The sequence below is a fragment of the Eptatretus burgeri genome, chromosome 15 (assembly GCF_056783735.1).
Source record: "Eptatretus burgeri isolate ZD-2024b chromosome 15, Ebu_testis_v1, whole genome shotgun sequence".
Taxonomy (NCBI): domain Eukaryota; kingdom Metazoa; phylum Chordata; class Myxini; order Myxiniformes; family Myxinidae; genus Eptatretus; species Eptatretus burgeri.
This window is the reverse complement of record NC_140975.1, coordinates 39,836,364-39,846,207: the sequence shown is the minus strand read 5'-3', so window position 1 is coordinate 39,846,207 and position 9,844 is coordinate 39,836,364. Positions and strand designations below refer to the sequence as shown.

General features: G+C 40.2%; 1 protein-coding gene across 4 annotated transcripts in view; it reads left to right on the top strand.

Annotated features, from left to right (window-relative positions):
- Positions 1-9,264: 9,264 nt before the first annotated feature.
- Positions 9,265-9,844, top strand: part of LOC147011991 (uncharacterized) — a 34,996-nt gene continuing 34,416 nt past the window's right edge. For 2 of the 4 annotated variants that reach the window (XM_085857985.1, XM_085857984.1), the window contains exon 1: positions 9,272-9,358. The gene's annotated coding sequence lies outside the window, so the exon portion shown is untranslated. Of the gene's footprint in view, positions 9,359-9,425; positions 9,533-9,844 lie in introns of those variants that run through there. The other 2 variants (XM_085857987.1, XM_085857986.1) reach the window with 2 other exon arrangements.

The window sequence follows — 9,844 nt, the reverse complement described above, 5'->3', positions numbered from 1 at the left end:
GTCCAGAGCATAACTCCGTGGACTTTGATCCGATCTTGATGAAACTTGGTTATATGTTCGATAGCAATGTCTAGTTGTGTTTTCTTGGATGAGGACGTGCTACGCCCATTGTGGGCGGAGCCACGCCCAAAAAATAGCCATTTTTAGGGGGTAGTCAGATTAAAAATCTATCTTCTAGGGAATTGACTGAATGGAATGGATTCTTCGGTATTTGAATAGCAAAATGAATTATCTAAAACTTGTCGTTGTCCGATTTTTCGTTTTCGTCTCAAGGTCACAAGGTCAAAAATTTTGAAAATTGCGAATTTTGACATAAAAATCATACGACCGCCCAAACTTTGAGAGCTCGGATGACAATATTTTTTATGCATAATCTTGAGGTCATTCCCCACCTAAAGTCTTGAAACCATTTTGATCTATTTCGAACACCTTGCCCATGGCACCCCCTTCAAGTTTGTTTAACACTGATTTCGTCAAAGTATGGATAATCCGAGGAGTGCGAAATGCCATATAGCCTATATGATGATATATTGTTCCTGAAATGTTCCAGAGGAAGTTTTGCACCAAAGGTCATAATCCTTGACCTTTGACCTTTAAAGGCCACAAAGGTCAAATTTTCAAAGTTGTGGGAATCGAACCGGGTTTTCGACCTTCTTCGACGAACTAACTCCAATAAGCTCTAGCACGTATCCTGTTTCCTTATTTCAATGTCCACAACATTGTTTTGTGACCTTTAAAGGTTATGCAAAGGTCAAATTTTGAAAGTTGTTGAACGAAACCGGGTTTTCGACATTTTGCAGCTAATAACCTGTCACCCGTACCACATCATGTTGATAATTTTGATAACTTGGTCAAAAATTATCACATTGTCTCATCCTTGACTTGTGAAACAATCCACACCGTCAAATACCGCTCGTGAACCATTGTTGTCTTCAGACTTGTTTATATTTTAATTGATATATGCTTTCCAATGGTTCTATTATATATTTCTAAGTGTATCGGCTTTGATGTCCGTTGGCACGCAAAATTTTAACTTTCTGCGTCACCCAGAAGGTGCCGAAGTTTAATATCAGTCAATCAGTGAGTAGTTAGAATGAGCTTCATATATTAGATAAGAAATATTAGTGACCAAAGAATGAATTTTTACCCACAATTTCCTTGGTTTATAAGTGTATTTCGACCCCATGTGCCCCTTTTGGGCCCCAGAAAGCCCTTTTGCTCCGATTTTTTGGCACCCATTCTGAAATTGTTTTGTATACCTCAAATGATTGTGTTAAATTTGGCACTTTAATCCACAAGATCACGATTTTATCACGAAGGCCCCTGACTGATACCTCTTCTCCATGCAGTGCCGGTGCATCCGAGGGGATCTTATTGAGGTGAGTGTTTAATATGTGTGGGATTATAAAAACCTTGACTGAAATTAGTTTTTCATCTTTCGTCAACATAATGTCTGGCATATGGAGCCATGGATACCCTCTGACAATGTTCAAGCAGCGAGCGTGAAAGAATTTCTGCTCCTCGGTCTTTTCCTGTGGAATTGTGAACCTCCTGTGAAATGTCCTTCACCCTGATGTGGTCGGAGTACCATACCATCATTTGTTGCATTTAAAGCAGGCTGGATGCCATGTGGGCTCAGCTAGCCCCAGACATTATTTAGCCTTTCTCATAAAAAAAAGACATCATATTTCACGTTTTTTTTGTCCTTTTAAATAAACTTTGGCTGTGCTGTCCTTTGGCAACACAAATCCAAATGTTAGTCTGCACCTCGTAGATTTTAATATAGGCACAATACTGCATAAATGTACAGGGTGAGAATGATCATCATGGGCCAACGGCCTTACAAAAATCAACATAAAATGATAATGATGATGATAATACATGTCAGCATATAGTCCAGGCACCCTATGGATATACCCGAAACAAACTGCAATAGTTTTCGGACTTTATTTTTCCAAGTCCTTATACATCTGGGAGATTCATATTGAAAATCTACCACAATAAATATAGTGGAACATATTTTTAGGGAGACAGTTTCGCCGTACCCCCTTAAATTCCAGAAATTGTATCGGGTGAAAATACAAAATAACAGAAATACATCCAAATGCTTTCAAAATGAGTTATAAATGTTATGGATGAATCGTATAGTCATATTAAATGTCACTATTAGTCCAGTTTATACAAACAAAAAGAGTTCAGTGGAGTGCAAACCCTGTCTTGGCCAAAAACGCGGATCGATTTTTACCTCAATACCGATGTACTTGTATTGTTGTCATGTGAAGCACAAAATAGGCCAATGTACTCCTATTTACGTTATAATATGATCTACATGAAAATATCCATGACCATGATTCTTAAAAATGTGTAGCTCTGCAAGTTTTACACTGTGTGAGATTGGTTTAGTAATGATTTATTGATGATTTTTTTTGCAGAAAGTCTGAAGTGAAACATCAAGATGGATGACTGTGTAATTTGCCAAAAAACAGTGTCAGGTGGAGAGCGAACTGTTACATTAACACAAAAGGGATGTGATGGTATCCTGAAAGCCACCGAAGCCAGAGGCAAAGATATAACAGTCGCAGCTGGCCAGTCTGTCCATGTGAAGTGCAGAAGTGACTGTACCAACCCTAGATCAATCTGTATCACAACAAACGTAAACTTTCTGGTGAACAGGATCATCATCTTCAGCACACACTTAGATCGAAAGAAACTACATTCAGTTATGACGAGGATTGTGTATTGTGTAGTTGTCCAGATGTATACAAAGGCAAGAAATCAGAACATAAACTTATTCCTGTTAAGGCCCGGTCACACCTTGACGTTTTAGGCAGCGATGGCAACGTATTAAAATGTATGTAAAACGCTGGCTGACGTTGAACTTTTGATGTTTTTTTTTAAAGATTCGGACGTATTCATAGCGACTTGGTCTTATGTATAACGCATTGGTAACTACACAGAACGTTTCGTTGTGTTATAGATAACTTATACCAACGAATGCTGAACCTGTTGTCGGCCTACACAACCGATGCCCAACGATAGTCTAACTCAGGCATAGCGCGTTGCACGCATCGCCGACGATGTCGTGACGTAGCCTATTAAAAGGCTGACGCACAACGATTCAAATCATAACTGCCGTAGAAATGGAAGGGTCAAAATCGCGGTCACACCTTGGCGATCTTGCCAGCGTATGCCGACGTAACAAAAAGTGTGTCTAAAACGTTGGGGCACGTCGAATACGGTATGGGTAAGTTTGGTATGCGCGAGTAGAACGCTAAATACGCTATCATACGTCGTAGTAAGTAGAGTACGTCAAGAAATTTTAAACATGTTCAAAATTTTACGACGTACTCGGCATATGACACACGTTCCGCATGCGATGGGGATAAGTTTTACACACGATATGCGGACGCTTACACACGTCCACAAAGGCTACTTATAAGCTACTCATAAGTCGAAACACGTCGCGGTAATGTCTTTTTTACGCGAAACTTATTTCTAACTTATGTTTGACGTGCTTTGAACCAATTCTTTACGTAGTCCCAACACACATCGACGTATGTAGACGTATTCCAATGACGTCTTCTGGTCGACAAAAAAAATAAATGAACGTGTTTCTAGCTTACAACTGCCATATAAAGACGTGTTCCCAGCGGTTTTGGGAATTGGTATATAAAAATGGTGTTCATAAAAGGGGAACCCAACAGTGTTTTCGAGTTCCTTTTTGAGTCGATGTCCATGTCAGCAGTAACAGTATCAGTATTAGTATTAGTATTAGTATTAGTAGTAGTTTGTTCATGTTGGCAGTAGTAGGTGTGTGTGAGGGGGAGGGTGTGGGTTATGATGGATCCTCCTTGCGTCCGCGTGTCCACGGGTAGGTTCATAGGCTGCCACTCAACGATTTAAATGATAAACTCAACGATTTAAATGGCTGCATCTCCACTATTGAAAGTAGATGCTTGCGCTCAACAATTGGATTTTTTTTACACTCAACGACTTTTAGACGGTACCACTCAGCTATTTTCATTGTTTACAATGAACGATTTAAATTGCTGTCACTCGCCTTTGTTTTTTGTTTTTTTGACGCTGGGGTTTGGAAATTTGAAGCGTTTCTTCTGAACGTGTTAAAACGCTCAAACTCGACTATTTTAAATAGACGCTGCTGATGGACAATTGGAATCATAGCCAAGCTAGACATCGAAGTGTGAACATCCTCGTCATGCCGAAGAAAAGTTTGAAGAATGCTGCAAATAAGTGTCCTGGCCGTGGCCGTGGACGCTGACGCAAGGACGATCCATTATACCGACGTCTTTCAGCCTATGAGTAACTTAAAAGTAACGTCTGTCGATGTGTGGCAACGATCGCGTAACGTGCCAACAACACGTTAATCATAGGTAGGAAATAAGTTTCGGGTACGCTAAACATTACCTTGGCGTGTCTCAACTTGTGATTAACTTACAAGTAGCATGTGTTGACGTCTGTCAACGATCGCAGACCGTGCATACAACTTGTGGCCAGCGTAGCGGAACGTGTGAGTCATACGCCGGCATACGTCGTGAAATTTCAAGCATGAAAAAATTTGAGGACAACCGAAAAGTACAACGTTTAAAGCCAACGTACAACGACGTATGGCAACGTACTACGACGTATGCCAGCGTGCTCTCAATGTTATCAAAACTTACCCATAACGTATTCAACGTGTGCCAGCGTTTTAGAAAAAAATTTCAAAAATCGGCATACGTTGGCTAAAACGTCAAGGTGTGACCGGGCCTTTAGAACAATGGATTTCCAGAACAAAATACTGAAGGCATGTGATGAGTTCAAGGGAGAATGGGCTGACATTGTAAGAGGTAGGGTGCTTTTTGTTCAAGACCTGCCTGCTGCAGATGCAGTATATCACAACATTTGTAGTGTTAACTTTAGAACAGGGAAACAAGTGCCAATCGTTTTTCAGCAAGCCAGAGAGCAGAGAGCTGCAAAATGCAAGAAAATCAGTGGAAGTGGCAGACCCAAGGACTCTAAAAAATCCGAAGCTTTTCAAGCAGTAGTGGAGTATCTTGAAAACAATGATGACGAGCAGGTGACCATCAACGATTTTATAAGCAGGATGAAAGAATATCTCCAAGATACTGACACAGAGCCGTACAGCTTTCCACACATGAAACCTGAACTAAAAAACCATTTCAGTGACAGAATAACCATCACAGAGATCAATGGCAAACAAAATGTAGTAACATTTCACACCACCGCTTCGAACATCCTACATAATTTTCATCAACAAACGATGCAAGACAAAAAGGATGAGAAGACCCACAAAATTGAAGCAGAAGCTAAGTTCATAAAACAGGACATAAAAGACCTTAATCAGACCAGGAACACCTATCCCACTGCCACCGAAATATCAACAGAAACAGCACTGGAGTTCGTGCCACCATCCTTACAGCAGTTGTTAAACACAATATTCTGTGGAAAAGATCGAAGCACCAAAATTGCTTCAATAGGACAAGCGATCATGCAGGCAACGCGGCCTCGTATCCTTCTGGCACCATTACAAATTGGTTTGGGTGTTCAAATGCACCACCACTTCCAATCAAAATTTTTGGTGGATTCTTTATATCACCATGGGTTTTCCTGCTCTTACAGTGAAGTGAAGAAGTACGAAAGAAGTTATTCAGTTGCATATGGCACAGAGATTCAAAACTTCAGTGCAAACTATTTTATACAATATTCTGCTGACAATGTTGACAACAATGTGAGAAGTATTGATGGCAAGGGTACGTTCCACGGTATGGGAATTATTGCTATGGTGACACCCGGGACAAAATCATCAAAAACCATTCCAAGAGTGAAAGTAACATCTGGTGATATTGCTTCTGTTGGACGGATAAATGTTCAGCACTTCTTTTCAGAAAGAGATAGCCTCCAGTCTCTCCTCGACCAGCCAATAACAAACCCAAATGCGAAAGAACCATGTGCAGATGTAGATCTACTTTGGAAGTCATCGCTGCTGCTGAAAGTCCCAAGACCCCAGTGGTCTGGCTTCATGCAGCTCATATCCACAAAGGAGAACATCCTGGTGTGTCGTCGGTCATGTTTCTCCCCATGATTGATTTGGATCCAAACGATCTCACCTGCATTTATTCTACATTAAAATTCATATCTTCCCATGCAAGTCAGTACCAAGCATACCCAGTGGTGACATTTGATCAACCGTTATGGTGGAAGGCACACATAATGGGAGAGAATCTTCCTGAATTGCAACCAACTGTCGTTCGTTTGGGAGGCTTCCATACAAAAATGAGCTTCCTGGGATCCATTGGCCACCTGATGAGTGGATCAGGCCTTCAGGAGCTGTTGGAAGTAGTGCATGCTGACAACACAGTGGTACATATGTTCTCAGGAAAGGCAGTCAGCCATGCAGTTCGAGGTCATTTGCTTGTTGATGCTGCACTGAATACACTGGTGACATCAACTGCATTGAACGTACCTCTTCCGTCATCACCTGAACGTGCCGTGGGGTGTGTGCAAACATTTCACTGTCTGCTGACACAGACTCGGAGGAAGACCCAACAGAGTGTTAATTTGAGTTTTAGATGGCCGTGGCCTCCCGATGTTTCACAACAGATTCAGCTTCAATTGTGATTGTTTAACCCTGATGTATACAGATGTACTTGATGTGTAATACTATGTTATATAATGTACTATTTAAAGTTGCATTAATTTTATAAACGCGAGACTTCAATATGTGAAATGTTGTTCCCGGTACGTACTGTGGCCAGCCGCCCGCGGAGCCCTGTCACCGCCAATTTTACGAATGTGGAATCATTCTGACCCATATCAAGTATTTCTATAGGTTTAGATTATGTTTTTAACTTCCAGTGCAAATATCTGATGCTCCTGTCGTATATTAAACGATGGTTTATAAGACTGAAACACATTTTTGTTATTTTTCATTTTTGACGTTCAAATTTTTGAATTTTACGGGTCGGGGTAAGTTTTCTCAAAAAAAAATGTTCCACTGAATAAATTTTGGTAGATTTTTAATAGGATAGTCCCAGGTACATTAGGAATCATGAAAAACAGGTTTGAAAACTATTGCAATTTGTTTTGGGTTACCACCTTTTTCAGCACAGGGTGCCCGGACGGGGCGTAGTAATTTGGTCACGGGAAACTCGGTCATGGTAAAATGGTCACAAGGTAATTCGGTCACAAGGTAATTTGGTCACGGTATTATTATTTATTATTCACTGCATTTAAGGCCAGTAAGGCCCAAGAGCAGTAATAAACATTTTCATTTCATGGCCGGCGAATCTTGTTGGCATAATGACGTATTGACCAAGTTTACTGACTACTATAATGGAATCGATTGTCTCCCTCAACTTTTAAATTCCGATCCCATTATAGTAGTCAGTAAACTTGGTCAATACGTCATTATGCCAACAAGATTCGGGCCGCCCATGAAATGAAATGTTTATGACTGCTCTTGGGCCTGATTGGCTTTAAATGCAGTGAATAATAAATAATAAAAATAATACGACCGTGACGGAATTACCGTGACCAAATTAGCTCGTGACCAAGTTACCTTGTGACCGTTTTACCGTGACCAAGTTTCCCGTGACCAAATTTCCTGTGACCAAATTACCTACATTCACCCGGACTAATACTCGATATGTGACCATGACTTGGGCTCGTCAATCCAAACATCTGCTAAATGTTTATAGCGAACGCAGTGAGCTTCATACTTAACGCGTGCACATGAGAGAATAGGAAACAACAACAACACAATACCCCTGACTATTTGGAATCCGTGTCGTTAGCTATGACCTTTTGCTTCCGGTTGTTTTTAAATGCTGTGTGGTGTATAAACACGATTGGGTTTTATTTCTATCTTGTGAATATTACTTAACGCGTGCACATGAGAGAATAGGAAACAACAAAAACAACACAATACCCTGGCAATAATTGTGAATACGTGTCGTTGGCTATGACCATTTTGCTTCCGTTTTTTTTTTGTTTCTGGTTTTTTTTTTGTTTCCGGTTTTTGTCATGGGGAATGATGCATGCCGGGAGATCATGACCGGAAGTGTTTATTCAATTATTTTTTTCCCAAAGTTAATTTTATACTTCCGAAAGTGATTTTTTTTTCATGACAGGAAGTGTTTATTTAGTCTTTAACATTACCGGGAGTGATTTTGAAACTCTTTCAGGAACTTTTAATTTATTTTATTCTTGACCAGCAGTGATCGTTTATTCATTTGTTTATTCAATTTTTTTTCCCCAAAGTTAATTTTAATAAAGATACCTCCCGCATCATCAAAAAATAATTTTTAATCGTGATTTACATTATTTGATCGCTGATCCCGAATCCATGCCGAAATAACCGGAAATTGCGTCAAAATCATCAGCTGTGCGGTGCGTACACGTCCCACGGTCGAGTTGGCAAGTATGCAGTTGTGAACACGTTATAGGTAAAGTCAGAAGCGAATGTAAGAAGAATTCTACGTTCGCTTCTAGGCTTTGCCTATTCCATATTAAGGACACTTTCGAGCCCAATCGCATTCAATTTCACCTCATAACGATGTTTTGCATCATTGCTAAGATTTTCCAGGTAATTGAACGACATTTGGGCGGAGACACAACAAAAATGACGAACAGCATCACATAAGCAATGGCGTTCAAATCGTTACTAAGGAGTTCTTTCACCGCGCTAAAATGGCGCCGGCCGTTGCTAACGGGAAGTAACCCAAAGCTGCGCCACAACGAAAATATATTAATAACATGAACTTGGACTAATGTCCATCTAGATTCAAGATGAACGCGCACACAAAATGATCATCTTCGTTATAGACTGGAAGAGCCCTTTGAAAATTATCCCAAAAAGAAGAAGAATAAAATTTAAAACGATTTACTTCACGATTTTACTTCCTGGGCGGTGTACTCGTCTTCGTTTCTCCAAAGGAAGTATATCGGTACATTGAGTGGCTCGACTGAGTTTTGCATTTTTTTTTTTTAGCATTGACTCGATTATTCTTTGTTTATACTTTTTTTTTTAAAAATATAAGCTAAACAGGCTGAGCCTCCTTTTATGTGATTACAGTGGAATTCAGAGAAACAGCAGCAGCGACTCAGAAAAGTATTAATAATACTGGATTATAATTCGTAATTACTAGTAATATAGCCGCAGCTCACTAATACGGCGGTTAACATACTTTTATCGGAAGGAAGAAAAAGGTTGTACACTAATTGAAAATTCCCCCCCCCCCCAACAAAGAAGAAGAAGAAGAAGAAGGAGAAGAAAATAAGAAGACAAAAAAAGAAGAAGAAGAAGAATAATAACCTCGGTGTATTCAGGTTTTTTACGGTGAGCATTTGTTGACTTCTCCATTCTTCATGTACAGTATAAAATTTATATAAATATATAAGCTGAGATACTAAATTCTCCTAAAGACCGACTTTAGGAAGAACACTTCCAGATTCTCACATCGTGCACATCCCTACTGACGAGGCCTACAGTATTTGTTTGTGTTAAATCAAGGTGAGCGAGGAAACCTTGCCTAGCTAGGCCCGAATTGCGTGTCCAATGAAGGAAATCCCATCATCCATCATCATCATCATCTGGAAGTAGAAGGTTGTGCTGTTGAATTTTCTGATCATTCCTTTGGTATGGTTGGTGCATGTCACATCTCTGTTAACATGACTTGTTACGAGGTGTGCATGCGTGTTGGGTAGCCGGGGTCGAATTCACACAAGTAGTGTGTACATCATGAACATTTGGCGCAGGAAGAGGCCATTCGGTCCATCATGCCTGTGTTGCACCAACCCGAGTATCGTCACTCGTCCACATACA